The 18,234-nt window shown below is 41.8% G+C and overlaps 1 non-coding gene across 1 annotated transcript; it reads left to right on the forward strand.

The window, feature by feature from the left end:
- Positions 1-17,922: 17,922 nt before the first annotated feature.
- TRNAG-CCC lies at positions 17,923-17,995 on the forward strand. Its single transcript has one exon. It is a non-coding gene; the product is annotated as a tRNA-Gly (tRNA).
- The last annotated feature ends 239 nt before the right edge of the window (positions 17,996-18,234 follow it).

Raw genomic sequence — 18,234 nt, forward strand, 5'->3', positions numbered from 1 at the left:
ACAGGATGATATCTGCAGTTTAAAAGAGGGCTAATGAGAGACCCACTGTAAACTGAATTCAGATCTGATAGAAAAATATTTAAGTTAAATTCAAGAGTCTTTCTACTCTTCTTGGGTAAATGAACAGACTTTTGGAGGTTGATTTCTTACCCGTTAAGCCTCTAGAGTACCAGTGAGTACACTAAGCCAGACATGTGTATCTATCAAATGCCCCCTGCCCCCACCACGGCTAGTTATGAGGCTTTCCAAGCTCTCATCTTATTCCCAAGGATCAGCCAGATCCTAGGAGGCTGTGGGTCAATGTGTCACTCTGCCAGCTTGAGGCGGCAAGAATCTGTCATCAGGAGGCATTTTCTGTGAGCCACCATCACCCTTCCCTGGAGTGTTCAGTACTGACAGGTGCTCCCAGAAGAGGTCCTGAGGAAAAGTTAATCTGATGACACTACTGGAACTTGGTGACTGGAGGCCTGAGGTGGAAATGCAAATTTATTAACATAGCCTAAAAGCCCAGAAGACAACGTCAGGCTAAAAAAAGCTGAGATTTACCTCGTTGCTTGTTGTCTTGGGTCTTGAATGCTACCTTCATTGATCTTCCTCTCATGCAACTGTGGTCTCCACTTTCACGGCCAGATTCTCAGAGAATTGACCTGGCTGTGCTTTCCTTTCTCCAGAGCCCTGTATCTCATACTCATTTCATTTGACCTCTGTTGCCATTATTCTTTCAAAATTCCACCTTAGGGAATAAGAACTGCTCTTAATGCTGCTTTGAGCCTCAGTCACTACTTTGTACATGGTAGGGATTTAATGAATGTTTTAATTTTAACAAATGTGTTGGCTATTCATTACATTATCAGAGGCCACTGATGACTTCCTAATTAATACATTTTTTTTTTCTTCACTGACTCTCTAAGAGATGATATCGCCTTCCTTGTCATTCTTGAAACTGCCTCTGTCTCCATGGGGTGTGTAGTAAAATGACCAGGAGGTTGTGAAAACAAATGATCTTTGTGGAATCCTCAATACAGCACTTACAACCTGTGTGTGACTTTGGTGAAGTCATAATCATTCTTTTATTATTATTAATTTTTATTGGAGTATAGTCGCTTTACAGTTTTGTGTTATTTCTACTGTACAACAAAGTGAATCAGCTATATGTTTACCTCTTTTTTGGATTTCTTTCCCATTTAGGTCATCACAGAGCATAGAGTTCCCTGTGCTATACAGTAGGTTTTCATTAGTTATATTATAGATAGCAATGTATATATGTCAATTCCAATCTCCCAGTTCATCCCACTTGCTCCCTTTCCACCTTGGTATCCATATGTTCACTCTTGGTGTATTTGTCTCTATTTCTGCTTTGCAAATAAGATCATCTATACCATTTTAGCACTCATCTCACATGCTAGTAAAGTAATGCTCAAAATTCTCCAAGCCAGGCTTCAGCAATACGTGAACCGTGAACTCCCTGATGTTCACGCTGGTTTTAGAAAAGGCAGAGGAATCAGAGATCAAATTACCAACATCTGCTGGATCATGGAAAAAGCAAAAGAGTTCCAGAAAAACATCTATTTCTGCTTTATCGACTATGCCAAAGCCTTTGACTGTGTGGATCATAAGAAACTGTGAAAAATTCTGAAAGAGATGGGAATACCAGACCACTTGACCTGCCTCTTGAGAAACCTCTATGCAGGTCAGGAAGCAACAGTTAGAACTGGGCTTGGAACAACAGACTGGTTTCAAATAGGAAAAGGAGTACGTCAAGGCTGTATATTGTCACCCTGCTTATTTAACTTATATGCAGAGTACATCATGAGAAACGCTGGACTGGAAGAAGCACAACCTGGAATCAAGATTGCTGGGAGAAATATCAATAACCTCAAATATGCAGATGACACCACCCTTATGGCAGAAAGTAAAGAGGAACTGAAAAGCCTCTTGATGAAAGTTAAAGTGGAGAGTGAAAAAGTTGGCTTAAAGATCAACATTCAGAAAATGAAGATCATGGCATCCGGTCCCATCACTTCATGGGAAATAGATGGGGAAACAATGGAAACAGTGTCAGACTTTATTTTTCTGGGCTCCAAAATCACTGCAGATGGTGACTGCAGCCATGAAATTAAAAGACACTTACTCCTTGGAAGAAAAGTTATGACCAACCTAGATAGCATATTCAAAAGCAGAGACATTACTTTGCTGACTAAGGTCCGTCTAGTAAAGCCTATGGTTTTTCCAGTGGTCATGTATGGATGTGAGAGTTGGACTGTGAGGAAGGCTGAGTGCCAAAGAATTGATGCTTTTGAACTGTGGTGTTGGAGAAGACTCTTGAGAGTCCCTTGGATTGCAAGGAGATCCAACCAGTCCATTCTGAAGGAGATCAACCTTGGGATTTCTTTGGAAGGGATAATGCTAAAGCTGAAACTCCAGTACTTTGGACACCTCATGTGAAGAGTTGACTCATTGGAAAAGACTCTGATGCTGGGAGGGATTGGGAGCAGGAGGAGAAGGGGACGACAGAGGATGAGATGGCTGGATGGCATCACTGACTCAATGGACATGAGTTTGGGTGAACTCCAGGAGTTGGTGATGGACAGGGAGGCCTGGTGTGCTGTGATTCACGGGGTCGCAAAGAGTCGGACATGACTGAGCGACTAAATGAACTGAACTGATACCATTATTTCTAGATTCCACACATATGCATTAATATACAATATTCCTTTTTCTCTTTCTGTGAAGTCACAATCTTTCCAATCTCACTTCTTTCCTCTATAAGCTTCTTTCTACCTGACAGAATTGGGATGAGGATCAAATTGGGGTGGGGGTAGAATTAATGAGAAGTGTATATGCAAGTACCTAGCAAGGGGCAGCTTAGATGAGGAGAAGGGGTGGGTCGTGCCATCCGTGGAGAGAAACACTCCCAAGCACAGACACAGCTAGTGCAACAAGACTATGGAGAGAAATGATCTGCTTACACAAGGTGAGACAACGGACTGGTATGGTTTGAGTAGGGGAGCAAGGGCAGGAGTAATACAAGATAGTCTGAAAAAATAAACAGGGAACGGATTATATAGGAATGGTAGAAATTTTATTTTTATTCTAAGTGCAGTGGTGTACCATTTGAAACTTTTGAGTAAGGGAAACCATTTAAAAACCATTTAAATTTTTAAAATATCACAATGGCCATTTTGTCAGGAGAGACAAAAGCAGTGAGATGATTTAGGAGGTGTTGCAGTCACCCCAAGGTTGATTGAAGGGGGCTTCCCTTAGGGAGGCAATCATGGATATGAAAACAGTGGACACATAAGGATATGCTGTTGAGGAGGAACCAACAGTCAAATATAAATGCTTTTACTGATATTTAAGGCTTTCCTGGTGGCTCAGCAGTAAAGAAATCCCCTGCAATGCAGGAGACATGGGTTTGATCCCTGGGTTGGGAAGATCCCCTAGAGAAGGAAATGGCAACCCACTCCATTGTTCTTGCCTGGGAAATTCCATGGAGAGAGGAGCCTGGTGGGCTACAGTGGGGTTACAAGAATCAGACACGACTTATCAACTAAGCCACCACCAACACCAGACGTTTAATACTCCTCACGATTTGGCTACAACTGTCTATTGTACCTTTTACTTACACTTCACTCCTTACATGGCCCTTGGTGCCACCCAAGCTGTGGTTCAATTAATCCCCTTTGTCATTCCTGCACCCATGTCTCCTTAACATCTCCTCATTAAAATGCCCTTTCTATATAAGTACTCTTCAAACTTTCTAATTGTGAGCATGCCCCCATAATATGTGCATGTTTATTTTATAAACTGTATGCATGTATATTATTAGTTCATACGGTAAATATTAGTTAAGCTTTATTTTTAAAAAGTATAAAATAGACAGTGAGTACACATGAAAGTTCTAATAATTTCTCCCTCCTCTCCAAGGGGTGTCCGGTGAAACTCACCCCACCCTGCCTCTGGCTAAGCACTTCTCACTTGGTGAACACATCAAGGCTATCAATTTCTATTGACTCTTTAAGATTTAATTCAAGCTGCCTTTCCTACGGAAGTAACCACTCATTCTTTCACTCTGGAGTCCTATAAACACTTGGATTCTACCACTTTCATTAAACTGAGCATTTATCACTCACCGTTTGCGGCACAGTACTCTGTCATGTCTTGTCTTTCCTCACCTGGACTACAGGCTTCTTGAGACCACTGACTAATGTCTTAGACTCCTTTTAAGTTATGACATTTGTTGACTGGAGGAAGAATCTGATAATAAAAAGCAACCTATTTTACTCATGGACGTCAAAGGTCATTCATTAATTCAACAAGAATGACCACCAGGTGTCTAATCCAGAACAAGCATCCAAGTTGCTGGGTATCAGGAAACGACATGAGTGGCAAGGTCTCTTTTCTCATAAGAGAGAAAAGAGGGAGACATTTGAGAGGGAGGGTGACAGCAGATAAACAAACAAGCAAACAGATGATAGTCTAAGATAACTTAAAATGAGTGATTAGTTCCACAGAGAATATCATGTAGTAGGAACAGTGATTGCGGTCCACGTGATGTGATGACTGGAGTTCTGTGAGAAGGTACCGTTGTACCTCTTTGTCCTATACAATGGGCAGATCCTGAAGGGTTAAGCTTACCCGAGGTGAGTTACAATGCTTGCCCTTGCAGGTATGCAGGTTACTTTCACCATCTGTTTTGTTCTATTCCTACTTCCACGGTCATTAAGATTATTAAAAAAGTTTCTTTGCCATAGTGACCAATTCTACTTTTGAAAGGCTAGGCCGTAACTTAAATATCAATATCATAAATCAGTAAGGTTAAAGCTAGCTGCCATCACAAACTAATCCCCCAAATCTCAGTGGCTAAACATAATAGGATCTAATTTCTTGTTTATGTAACAGTTCAGTGTGGGTGTTCTTTGCATGTGACTTTTTGAGATTTAGTTTTCTTCTGGCTCCCTCCTCCTCTAGGACCTCAGAGTTCTCCACATTTAGCCAGAGGACGGGAAAAGAATGGAAAAGATCACATGTGGGGGGATTTTGCAAATAAGATCATCTATATCATTTAGCAATAAAAGTGGTGATCTGCACATTCTAGCACGCGGCCAAGTCTCAGTGCAAAAGGGCCTGGGAAATGTAGCCTCCCGTGATCCTGGAAGAAGAGGAAATTAACTTTGTAAAAGGCTGGTTAGTTTCTGCCACAGTCAGCTTTTCCAGTGCTCTTTTTTTCTAAGGTCTGAAAAATAACCAAATTTACCCATCACCGTAAAGCCAGAAAAGCATAAATGATAAAATGGGCCTTTGACAATGAATTTATCTCTAATGATCATTTTCCCCCTCACTCATTTTAGATACTGTTAATATTGTACATACTATTTATCCCCACAGACTGGCCCATTTTCACCAATCTCAACAATAAATCATGATTCAATCTTGAATTCTAAATGTAACACTGATGGAAAACTTGTCACAAGTAAAAATTCACTGTACATACTCTCCAGCTTATTACACTCAATGCCTCAAAATGACCCAGAGCAACACCTGTTCTTCAGATAAGGAAACAAACAGTTGGCTACATTAGCTGCTAGAACGACTAACAGTAAAATGTGTACATTTATTCAGTCATAAGTTCTTTGCTTTTATGGTGCTAAAATCATCTTTGTTGCTCTCTTTACTTGTTACATGTAATCTGAAAAATCAGGTTGGATTACTTTGACTTCTAAATGCACATAGGGGCTTTCCTGGTGTCTCAGTGGTAAAATCTGCCTGACAATGCAGGAGATGGAGGTTCCATTCCTCGGTCAGAAAGATCCCTTGGAGGAGGGCATGACAACCCACTCCAGTATTCTTGCCTGGAGAATCCCATGGACAGAGGAGCCTGGTGGGCTATAATCCACAGGGTTGCAAAGAATCCAACAGGACTTAGTGACAAGACAACGATGCACACAGACTTTTATTAATCACTTCTTTTAACTTGGAGGTGGGGAGGGGCAAATGTCTGGTAGCTCAGGAAGCCTTGGTGCTTTGACATTTTATTTGCTCTGTCTTTTTTACTCATAGCTACATTTGCTCATCGCTATATGACTTTTGCATACATTAGGTACAATTTATACTTCTTGAATGCTCTGAAAATAAATGATGATGCATGGAACTTACCACTAGCCCTGGACTGAGGGAAAGAGGGAATTATAATACTAATTTTGTTAGGGTTAAGTTAGGTTAGGCCAAAATGTGTACAAACATGTCCAGTTCTGACTTCTGCAGCTGGGAGGAGGGAGGTTGTGGCACAGGTCAGAAGGGCAGCAGCAGGATTTCTGAGGATTGAATTTAGCCAGATGTGAGTCAGGGAAGCTGGGGTAGGAAACCAGAGGGTAGCCAGAGAAATGAAGCTAAATATGAATTCAGGAAAGAGGAGAGCTGATCAAGAGCGTGGAAGGCATGAGACGGGAATGAAATCTCTCCAAAAGACAGGGTGAGGAGAGCAGTTGAGAATAAATTATCCCTCTGCTCCTCACCCTCCCTTCACCCGAGCCACTCTAGGCACTCTTGTCTGAGCTCCCATAAAATTCTGTGTTCTTTACAAAGCCTCCTCCTCTGCATAGCACAGTGGAAGTGCCCTGGCGACAGTGGAACTTTCCTCTCCTATCATTCTGCAGCAAGTTCAAGAGATGACTGTTTTCTATGACTTTGTTATGCACACTGAATGTAATAAAATATCTGTTTACAGCCATTCTACCTAATTTAATCAATTATGCATTAAGTAACCTCTATTTTGTGGATTCTATGTGTCAGGGGCAGGTATATAAAAATGAAGTAATACAGAGATCTTGGCATCAAGGGGCTTGTAATCTAATGGGAAATATAGGCATAGAAATGAACAGTTGAAATGTAATTCAACACTCACAGACATAGAAAACAAACTTATGGTTAAAAATATGGATGGGGGAGATAAATTAGGAGTTTGGGATTAAAATATATATACTACTACATATAAAATAAACAACATGAATGTACTGTAGAGCACAGGGAACTATTTTCAATATCTTATAATAACCTATAATGGAAAAGAATATTAAAAACTATATAAATATGTATGTATATATATAAAGCTAAATGACTGTTGCATATCTGAAACAACATTGTAAATTCACTATACTTCGATTTTAAAAAATAGTTATAAAAAAAGAAAAAATCTTAATTCAACAACTCCTGTTAAAGATGTCTGATTAAGAAAATCCATTTTCTTTCTTTGTGATACTACTGAAATGATAGGAAAAAATATAAAAATAAGGATAAATCCATTGTGAAACTAGAAACCAAGAAAGGGCAGAGTCACTGCATACCACTGAGAAGTAAAAAAAGAAAAATGCATTTTTGGAAGCCCTTGGAAAATGCACTATCAATAGGCCAAGAACACTAAAGAATTTCTAGGAGGCACATAGCAGATGGGCTTGGATTGATAGAGGGCTGCCTGTGGCCCATAAAAACAAAAGCGAGCATCATTTAAGAATGAATTGTCCCAACTGCATTCAGAAAAAATCCTTAGGTCAGAAATTCAAGACTTGCAAATAGAAACAAGCCAAGGGATGCTTGAAGTGAAGTGAAGTGAAGTGAAGTCGCTTAGTCGTGTCCAACTCTATGTGACCCCGTGGACTGTAGCCTGCCAGGCTCTTCTGTCCATGGGATTTTCCAGGCAAGAATACAGGAGTGGGTTGCCATTTCCTTCTCTAGTGGATCTTCCCAACCCAGGGATCAAACCTAAGTCTCTTGCATTGTAAGCAGATGCCTTTACCATCTGAGCCACCAAGGAAGTCTAAGGGATGCTTATGTGGTGATTACTAAAAGGCCTGTGGGACCAAATGCCCAAGTCTCCACTGTTAAGTGGCTGAATCAGCATTTGCTGCAGTTTATCGATGCAGGAAGAGTTCTTTAAACAAATGAGGCCATTGATTTATGGGAAAATCCAGCATGAGTATTGATTCCAAGGGAAGTGGTGAAATAAAGCAGTGGGCACGGAGCTCGAAGGCTCAGGAGTCAAGCTCTCTCTTTGTTCACTTTCCCTCACTCACTGTGGTCAAATTTTCTGTGATTAGCAAGTCTTCACTGCTGAGGGAGAAAAAGGTTGTCTCTTTTGCTGAAATGTGGAAGGTCTAAGATAGTCAATATTTGTCTTATAATACTAAAAGAAGTAAAGAAAATAAAGGATAAATGAGCAAGGAAGATAAATATAAGTAAAAATATCTGATATGAATAAAAACTTGACAGGGAAGGAGGAAACTAAAACAAACATAAAAAGAAACACTGATAGGAACATGTTTATGAAACCTATGAACAAAAGTAAAAAGAAAATCTTGTGAGTTGAGGGAGAGAAAAGTTGCTTACAAAAAGCAAGAATTGGGCTAATAGCAGAATGCTCTGTTGCCTCATGGTATGTTTAAAAATAACAAGACAGCGTGTACAAAGTTCTGGAGGAAAATGGTTTTGAGATATCTTGTATCTGCCAACTTATCATTAAGTACTAAGGCAAAAAGAAAGGCTTCAAAATTCATCCCTCATGTCTTTCTTTAACTTCCTTCCTCCCTTTCTTCCTTCCTTTCAGATTATCTTCCTTTCTCCTGTGTTCCTTTATTTCAACTATCCTTCATCACTTCTTTCTCTCCCTCTCTCTTTCTTTCCTATTCGCTCTTCTATCCATCCATCCAAAGTGAAAGTGTTAGTCACTCAGTCCTGTCCGACTCTTTGTGATTCCATGAACTGTGGCCTACCAGGCTCCTCTGTCCATGGAATTCTCCAGGTAAGAATCTGGAGTAGAGTGCTATTCCCTTCTCCAGCGGATCTTCCCGACTCAGGGATCGAACCCAGGTCCCCTGCTTTGCAGGTGGATTCTTCCGTATGAGCCACCAGGGAAGTCCAAAGAAACATGAAAAATATAAAATGTTTTTCTCTGGCTAGAAACATTATAGTATATTTGAAATTTTCTTCTACCATCCTGTATTTTATTTTTTCTCTCCCTCTTTTTTCTAACAACTCATTACTATTGCTGCCACTATATTACTAGCACAATCACCAGCTATTAAATATATTTTATATGAAAGCTGTGGTCTATACTATTGATATTGATCTCAAATGATCCTTACAATGAAAATGAAACTCAGATATTTTGTTTGTGACATTAAAGTAGTAATAATTTATCATTTAACCCCCTACTCCCCAGAGATCCTTTCTCTAATCCTCTTCTTGCTTCATCAGTCTCTTAAACATGGGAACACAAAGCTTCATCAGGCAACTCATTCCTTTGACAGGATTTTTAAGATGCTCTCTCATAATGTGCCGTAGTTTGAAGTACGTTCTGCACACTGTGCTGTGCTGTGCTTAGTCGTTCAGCCGTGTCTGACTCTCTGTGACCCCATGGATTATTGTAGCCTGTCAGGCTCCTCTGTCCTTGGGGATTCTCCAGCCAAGAATGCTGGAATACCATGCCCTCCTCCAGGGGATCTTCCCAAACCAGGGGTCGAACCCAGGGCTCCCCAGTTACAGGCTGATTCTTTACCACCCGAGACCCAGGGAAGCCCATCACTGGTCGTACTCCTATTGATCTTTCAGGTCTCACGTTGTCTCTTCTTCCAGGAAGCCTCTCTCACTTCCTCTACCTCTGGGTTAGTGCCCTTTCCTCTGGGCTTCTACAATATCTTGTACTTCCCTCCATCAGAGCACATACACTACAACTGTGCTTTCTGGAACTCTGTTCCCCAAGGGTGGATGTGAGAGGCTATAAAGGCAGGATGGAGTTGGCACTGCTTCTTCCTGAACCCTTAGTGCCTGACACACTATTCAGCAGAGCTGGTCATGCAAAACGTGTAAATATGTTAATGAATGCATGTCTTCCTAACTAGGTTAGCTTATCCAGCTAATAGCTAGAAATGAGGAAAGGGGAGCCTAAAATACTGGGCAATGAGCCATTTAAAATTCTAAATGTGACATTAAAAAAAAAAAATCCCTCTCTCTGTCACTAGCACCAGAGCCCTACAGCAGTATTTCTCCTTCTGTCTCCTGGTCCCCAACAGTCAGAACTAAGCCCGAGAGGAATTTATTTTAAAAAGAAAAAAATTTGAGGTGTAAGCTATTGCCTTTACCTTCTTAGAAACAGAATGGAATTAAAGCTGCTTGTTTTGATGCTCCTTGGTTATCACCACTGCCCACTGCTGATAAGAGATAGGTATCAGATATTGTTGAGAGTTTGATTTCACCTCCAGATACCCTTTTCTGAAAGTATTTAAGTCATTCTCTTCTCTTCCCCCTTTAGCTTTGTGTTTTTAGTTTCCAGTGACTTAAATTCACTCTTACGTAAAAGCGGAAAAAAAGAGCAAGAATTCAAAGCAATGTGTCCCTTGTGTGCAATTGATTCTCAGCAGTTTGTTATTAAATCTTTAAATAATTAAATACAAGAGAAAACATTAAAGCAACATTATAAAGCCAACCATATGTTGAAAATATAAATGGAGAAGAGGGGTGTGGATAAGGCTATAGAATTAAAACTGCTCCTTGTTAACCTTGCTCCATGGCGCCCATGCTGATCATTCCAATGCATGGCCCACACACAGGATCCCTCTGCTGGGAGGGCTGAGTTGAAAGAGAAGGTGAGCGCTTTGTTTGGAGCAGTTTGCCAAGAAGAAAGGTCAGTGAGTAAGGAGAAACACACAAAGACAATAGGAGGGTAGGAATGATGAGTGAGTCATCAAAGGGTCCTTCAAACAATTTGTTCTGTTTGTTCTTTATAATCTGGAGAGCTCCCAAGATAGCAAATCTCCTTCCCTTCAGAGCACAAGGCCTGAATTATAAGGTGCAAAGTCAGCAAAGAATACAGAGCATACAGAGCAGTGTTGTAGGTGACTTCTGGGTGTGGGCTTATGAAACACCAGTTTTCATCAGATTGTAGAAAACAAGGAAGAGGAAGGCGGCAGGGAGCCAAGGTCCTGGACAAGGAGAGCACGAAGGACGATGTGGAGCATGATTGTGCTATGGATTTAATTGTGTTCCCCCAAATTCGTATGTTGAAGTCCTAACTCCTTAGGACCTCAGGGTGTGTGGCTTTATTTGGAAATCAGGTTATTTCTGTATGTAATTAGTTAAGATGAGGTCACACTTGACTCACAAAGGTCCATCTAGTCAAAACTATGGTTTTTTCCAGCAGTCATGTCTGGATGAGAGAGTTGGACCATAAAGAAGGCTGAGTGCCAAAGCATTGATGCTTTTGAAAGAGGGTGTTGGAGAAGACTCTTGAAAGTCCCTTGGACTGCAAGATCAAACCAGTCAATCCTAAAGGAAATAAGTCCTGAATATTCATTGGAAGGACTGATGCTAAAGCTGGAGCTCCAATGCTTTGGCCACCTGCTGCGAAGAACTGACTCAGTGGAAAAGACCCTGATGGCTGGGAAAGATTGAAGGTAGGAGGAGAAGGGGACGACAGAGGATGAGATGGTTAGATGGCGTCATTGACTCCATGGACGTGAGTTTGAGCAAACTCTGGAAGACCATGAGGGACAGGGAAGCCTGGTATGGGGTCACAAAGAGTCATACAAGACTGAGCGACTGAATAGGGACAGCACACTTGAATGGGAACCCTTACTCCAGTAGGACTGGTGCCCTTATAAAAATGGGCAACTTGGACACAGCTCCGCTGGGGAGACCACTATGTGAAGACAAAAGCAGAGATTGGGGTGATGCTTACGAGGTAAAGAATGCCAAGGATGGTCAGAAAATTCTTCACTGCCCTCAGAAGGAATCAGCCCTGCTGCCATTTGATCTTGAGCTTCTAGCCTCCAGAACTGGGATAATACATTTCTGTTGTTTAACCCACTCAAGTGTATGGTACTCTGTTGTGGCATCCCTTCCGAATGAATAAACTGAGAAAGACCCAAGTTGTGAGGTTCACGTTGTTTTTTCTCACTTGTACAATGTAGGGAGTACTTCACCTGCTACTGCTTTGCAACTGGTCAATCAGCAACCCCCCCCCCCCCATATCTCCCTGCTTCATGCCAATGAGCAAATATTTTTATATGACTTTGTTGCATGTCAAATAGCAAACACATCTTCCACTCCGTCTAGCACTCAGCACAGGGCCAGGCACTCAGGGAATGCAAACAGTATAAAAAGGATTCTTGTCATCTGTGACACAGACCAGCAATCTCTGTGAGCGTACCCTGCATAGTAGGCATCTGAATGAGTGAGGCTGGCTTGCAGAGCATGTGAGAAGCCTTGCAGAGCAAGTGTTGATAACAATAGCACCAACTAGTTTTTATTTGTTTGTTTGTTTGCTTTTTATGTACTACATGGCATGCGAGATCTTAGTTCCCTCGCCAGGGATTGGACCTGTGCCCCTTGCAGTAGAAGCACAAAGTTCTAATCACTGGACACCAGGGAATTCCAGAACCAGCTAGTTATTGAGAACTATGCCTCAAATATCACATCACATCATCATCTTCAATGACAGTTCATTGAGTTACCCGGTATTATTACTCAGAGTACACAGAGGAGGGAACTAGGTTAGAAGCACAAAATGAACTTGCCCAAGGTCATACTGCTGATAAGTAATGGAACTATTGTTTGAATCCAGATCTATTAAACTGAATCTGAATCCGATTAGGAAAAAGTAAACATTTGTATTGGGCTTCCCAGGTGGCACTAGTGGTAAAGAACCTGCTTGCCTATGCTGGAGACATAAGGGACGTGGGTTTGATCCCTGGGTTAGGAAGATCCCCTGGAGGAAGCATGGCAACCCACTCCAGTATTCCTACCTGGAGAATCCCCATGGACAGAGGAGCCTGGTGGGCTACAGTCCATAGCGTCTCAAAGGGTCAGACACGACTGAAGGGACTAGCATATATTTGTATTATATTGTTGTGGCTACTCTGGCTAATTGGCTCTGAATTGCATAATTTACAGCAGCACTGAGATTTCAATCTTGGCCTCAATGAACCAGCCAGAGATAATTTCACTGGAGGATGCACTGCTTACTTTTTTTTCCATTTAAAAAGTCACAGATTTTAAAAACTGTGTGATTTGTAAGTGATTATCTCTTAAACATTGTTGTTTAATTTTTCCCACTCCTCATTTGGATCTGGCTTCCCCAAATGGTTCGTGAGTTCCTTTGAGGTCAGAAATCATGTCATATATATTGGGAGTTCAATAAATAATTTTTTAGGAAAATTAATGCTAAGTTTTATCTCCTTGATTCTTCCCCTCCCAATTCCCTAACCTTCAAAAGAAAAGTCAAATCATTTCATACTCATCTTATTCTCTACATCTCACATCCAATACATCAGCAAGCCTGTTGGCTCTATCTTAAAAATATATCCAGAATCACTATTTTCATCATCGCCTCCCTAATCCAAATCCTCATGAATTCTTGGTACTTTACTGGAAAATGCTTCTAACTGGTCTCTCTGCCTCCATCCCTGCTCTCAAGATCTACCATCCAGTCTGAGAGTTCCCCTTAAAAAGACAGGTCTTGTCTCACTCCTCTCCAAAGCTCTCCAGTACCTTTCATCAGACCCATGACAATAGTGAGTCATACTTTGAATATGCTTCCTGGCCCGTTACCACCAGGCTATCTCTGCAACCACTCTGATCCTTGCTCACTGGTCTCACCAATCTCCTTCCTGTTCCTGAGAGCATTGAGTATGTTTCCTTCTCAGGGCATTTGCACTCACTGTCCTTTCTGTGCAGAATACTGCTTCTCCAGATAGTCTCATGGCTTTGTCCCTTGTTTCCTTCTGGAATCTGCCCAATTGTCACTGCATCAGAGAAGTCTTCCCTTCCTACCCTATATGTAATATAAAGTGAAAGTGAAAGTGAAGTCGCTCAGTCGTGTTCCAACCCTTTGCGACCCCATGGACGGTAGCCTATCAGGCTCCGCCATCCATGGGATTTTCCAGGCAAGAATACTGGAGTGGGCTGCCATTATGTAATATGCTGCTGCTGCTGCTGCGTGGCTTCAGTCGTGTCCGACTCTGTGCGACCCCAGAGACGGCAGCCCACCAGGCTCCCCCGTCCCTGGGATTCTCCAGGCAAGAACACTGGAGTGGGTTGCCATTTCCTTCTCCAATGATGAAAGTGAAAAGTGAAAGGGAAGTCAGTCAGTCGTGTCCGACCCTCAGTGATCCCATGGACTGCAGCCTTCCAGGCTCCTCCGTCCATGGGACTTTCCAGGCAAGAGTACTGGAGTGGGGTGCCATTGCCTCCTCCACTGTGTAATATATTCTTCCACAAAAATCGATTCTATCCACAACACTGCTTCATTTTACTTCGTAGCATTTAACTTCAAATTTATTTTTAATTGGCAGATAATTGCTTTACAATGTTGCATTGGCTTCTGCTGTAGGACAATGTGAAGCAGCCATAAGTATACAGATATCCCCTCCCTCTTAAGCCTGCCTCCCACCTCACCCCCATCCCACTGCTCTACACTATCACAGAGCTCCAAGCTGAGTTCCTTGCATTACACTTATCATTTGGCTGTCTTCACTAGCATGCAAGCTTCATGAAGGCAAACATTTTGCATTACTTCTGTATCTCGAACTCCTAGAACACTGCCTGGCACATAGGAATTCAATACTTATCTTTTGATAGATTAAATGAATGAATCAGTGAATGAAGTAAGAGAGTCCCAGTGGTTGCAGGACTGTTGCCTCATCTCTGTACATAGCAGAGTAGAGCCATTGCCTTGCATGTGGGTAACATTTCACAGTTTTTTTTTTTTTCCTGTACATTAACTCACCAAATCCTTAGAAGATTTATGAGAGTTTGCAGAACACATGTTCGCTCTGAAGAAAGAGGATTATACACAGGTGAAGTGACTGGCCCTAGGACACACAGTTAATAAGTAACTTGTCAGGTCTGAAAGCAAGAGTCTTTAATCCAAGAGTCTTTTCACAAACCAAGTTACCCTTGTCAGTCCTGACAAGGCTGGGGAATTACTTCACTCCTTGATACACTATACTTGTTTAGTATATCCTCTGGCTGATGTCAGAGTTGAGGGACTGGGTGTGGGCTGAGGAAATAGCTCACGTTGAGGATTCGGGTTGAGACCCCTGTTTCAAGTAGTGTCCTTCAGGCTTGAATGAAGGGTTTATATGCCTGCTGACAATTCCAGAAGAATGTACCTGGGACTATTCTTATAGAGACACTGTTCTCAGAAAGGTTAATGTGACTTTGAATGCTTTCAAGTGTGCCAACTCTGAAAGAATCATTTGAATCTCATCAGATTTAGACTTCTCTTTGGCAATGATATGAGATTTTTTGGGGGAAAAAGAAAAACAAAAAACTTTTCCTGGTAGATATTTCAAAGAGTGTAGGAGGGCAATAAGGTGGTGAAAGGTGGACTCCTATGCTTTCAAGAAACTTCCATGGAGCCAGCCAAAAAGACAGACTCACTATGCAGGAAAGGGACTCAGTAGGTGGGAGAAAAGTTTGGCTTACTGTGATGAGTGAGGGAAGAATACTAACGTGTGTTTAGTTTCTATTCTTCATCAGACACAGTTCCTCTACCTCAGCAGTGACAAGTAGAGGAGAGGCTGGGACAGAGAGGAGGGGACAGAAAGAGTGGAAGCAGCTGGGTCTCAAAGCCCCATTGGGGACCAAGCCATATTTTCTCTCCGGGTTTGTGGGTTTGACATGTGTGTTGACACCAAAGTTCCCTCTTGCCTGTTTGCTTCCCATTCTTAATTAGCTAACAAACATGCATCAAGCATGTTCTGAAGTTTATGGGAGCTAAGGAGAATACACAGATATATGAGCTGTATAGCCTGCTCTTGAGAAGTTTATCATTGCTAGTGTAAGAAGCTATTTCTAAACAGATTGGAGGAGGGAAGTTAGGAATATATATTGAATTATGTTTCTCTGGACAGTTTTGAAGTTCTATCATGTGGATACTGCCATGGAGAAGCTCCATAGTGTTCTTTCAGCGTCTGAACCAACCTCTGTGCACACCAGTATTGAGAAGCTAGGATTCATTCAGCATTTGCCTGTGAACACAAAGATGTCTTGCCCCTTCATGGATCACTACCTTGTCCTGGCAAAGGGGCTTGGGTCACTTAATGAAACTATGAGCCACGCCGTGTAAGGCTACGCAAGATGAAAGGGTCATAGTGGAGAGTTCTGACAAAATGTGATCCACTGGAGGAGGGAATGGCAAACCACCCCAGAATACTTGCTGAGAGAACCTGATGAACTGTATAAAAGGACAAACGATGACACTGAAAGATGTGTCCCTCAGGTTTGAAGGTGTCCAAAATGCTCCTGGGGAGGAGAGAAGGAGTAGTACTAATAGCCTCAGAAAGAATGAAGCAGCTGGACCAAAGCAGAAACGACTCTCAGTTGTGAAAGTGTCTGGTGATGAAAGTAAAATCCGATGCTTGAAAGAACAGTCAAACTTTGGGAGATGGTGAGGGACAGGGAAGCCCGGTGTGCTGCAGTTCAAGGGGTTGAAAAGTGTTGGACACGACCAGGCAACTGAACACCAACAACAAAGGTTGTGTTCAGCGTCTGCTGCTTGCCCAGTGCTGGGCACAGAAGCACTGTGTAGCCAGATCCATTTTCTGAACAGAGGCGTTTCCCCAGGTTTTCCTTGCCTTTCACTTCTGCTCGCCACTGGTACTTCTACCTTTTAGCCTTTTAGTAAACACAGGAGACACATCCCATATACCCATGGGACAACATTTCTTGTTCCTCCACTTCACACCCAACCCGGGGGCTGGGAAACAGACCTGGCCAGCAGCCTGCACACAGTAGAAAAATTTATTACTATTTCCTATTTCCTCTACAGGGAAAAAAAGAGCTCTAGCCTGTAGTTTGACATTTTAAGAAGACTTACAGGAGTTATGCCACATCAAATAAGCTGACGTTATGACATGCTGACACTAATGTTCAACAAAGTGCATTTATTGCAGAATTTAGAGGCTGGTCACATACTTCCAAGCTGTTTTTATTACTATTATTTCTTCTTGAGCCTGCCTACCTTGGTATTTTCAAGAAAGGAAACTCTTCAGTTTTATTTCTGAGAATGAAGCTGATGTGAGCAACTTGCGCACATTCTCTTATCTCAGTTCACCAATGTGGTTGATAAATCATACATGGGCTTATAATTATTTCAGTACTTTCCTCTGAAGGGTAATTCAAAGTATTCTAGCTTCAGATGCTAATATTAAGGGCATTTTGAGAAAAACACACTTACCTTTAAAAGTTGAGCAACATTTTGCCTGTTTTGCTGCTTTGCATATTGTCTACTGGAGACAATGATCCTCGGTAGTTGACATGCCTCATGTCAATCAATGTTGAGCACCTACTTTGTGCTCATCTCTGTAGAGGAATTCCACTCTAAATCCAATAACACTTAGATGAGTCCCAGCCATGTGTACAACCCCACAGCAGACGCTGCAGGGCACAATAGATGGATTTACAATTTAAGAGAGAACATAAGACATACACAGAAATAACTTAGACAAGGTCAGTGTCAGGAAAAAGGGATAAGTCAAGTGATGCAAGGGCTCAAAGACATAAATCTGCTAGCCTGTAAGCTTCATGAAGGCTGTGTTCCTTGGGGCTCAGTATCACCAGTGTTTTCCCTACTACCAGGCACATGGTTGCTTCTCAGTAAATATTTGCTGATTGAGTGAATGAAGATTCCATATGAGGATGAAGGAAGGTTAGGTGAGGCTCTGATGTAGAGTTTGAGTTGAGTCTTACAAGATGGTAAGAGTTTTAAGAAGCTAATCAAGGTAAGAAAAAGGTGTTCTAGGTGGAGGGCAAGGCATTTGTTAAATCATGGAGGCTGGAAACCTATGGCAGAGAAAATGATGCATACATGGGAGTAATGGAAAGAAAAGTAGATAATTGTTGGAGCCAAATTTTGGGGATCTTGGGGCTTCCCTAGTGGTCCAGTGGCTAAGACTCTGTGCTCCCAATGCAGGGGGCCTGGGTTCAATCCCTGGTTAGGGAACTAGGTCCCATGTGGCACAACTAAGAGTTCAAATGCCTCAACTAAAAGAAAAAAAAGATCCCACATCTCACAACTAAGGGTTCACATGCCTCCACTGAAAAGAAAAAAGATCTGGCATGTCTCAACTAAATAGCCCACTAAGACCGGCCTGAAGCAGTCAAATAAATAAATATTAACAAATTCTGGTGATCTTATGTATCAGGTTAGAGATTTTGAATTTAATTTGTAGGCATTGGAGC

This window comes from Oryx dammah, unplaced genomic scaffold, assembly GCF_014754425.2.
Source record: "Oryx dammah isolate SB20612 unplaced genomic scaffold, SCBI_Odam_1.1 HiC_scaffold_29, whole genome shotgun sequence".
Classification (NCBI taxonomy): domain Eukaryota; kingdom Metazoa; phylum Chordata; class Mammalia; order Artiodactyla; family Bovidae; genus Oryx; species Oryx dammah.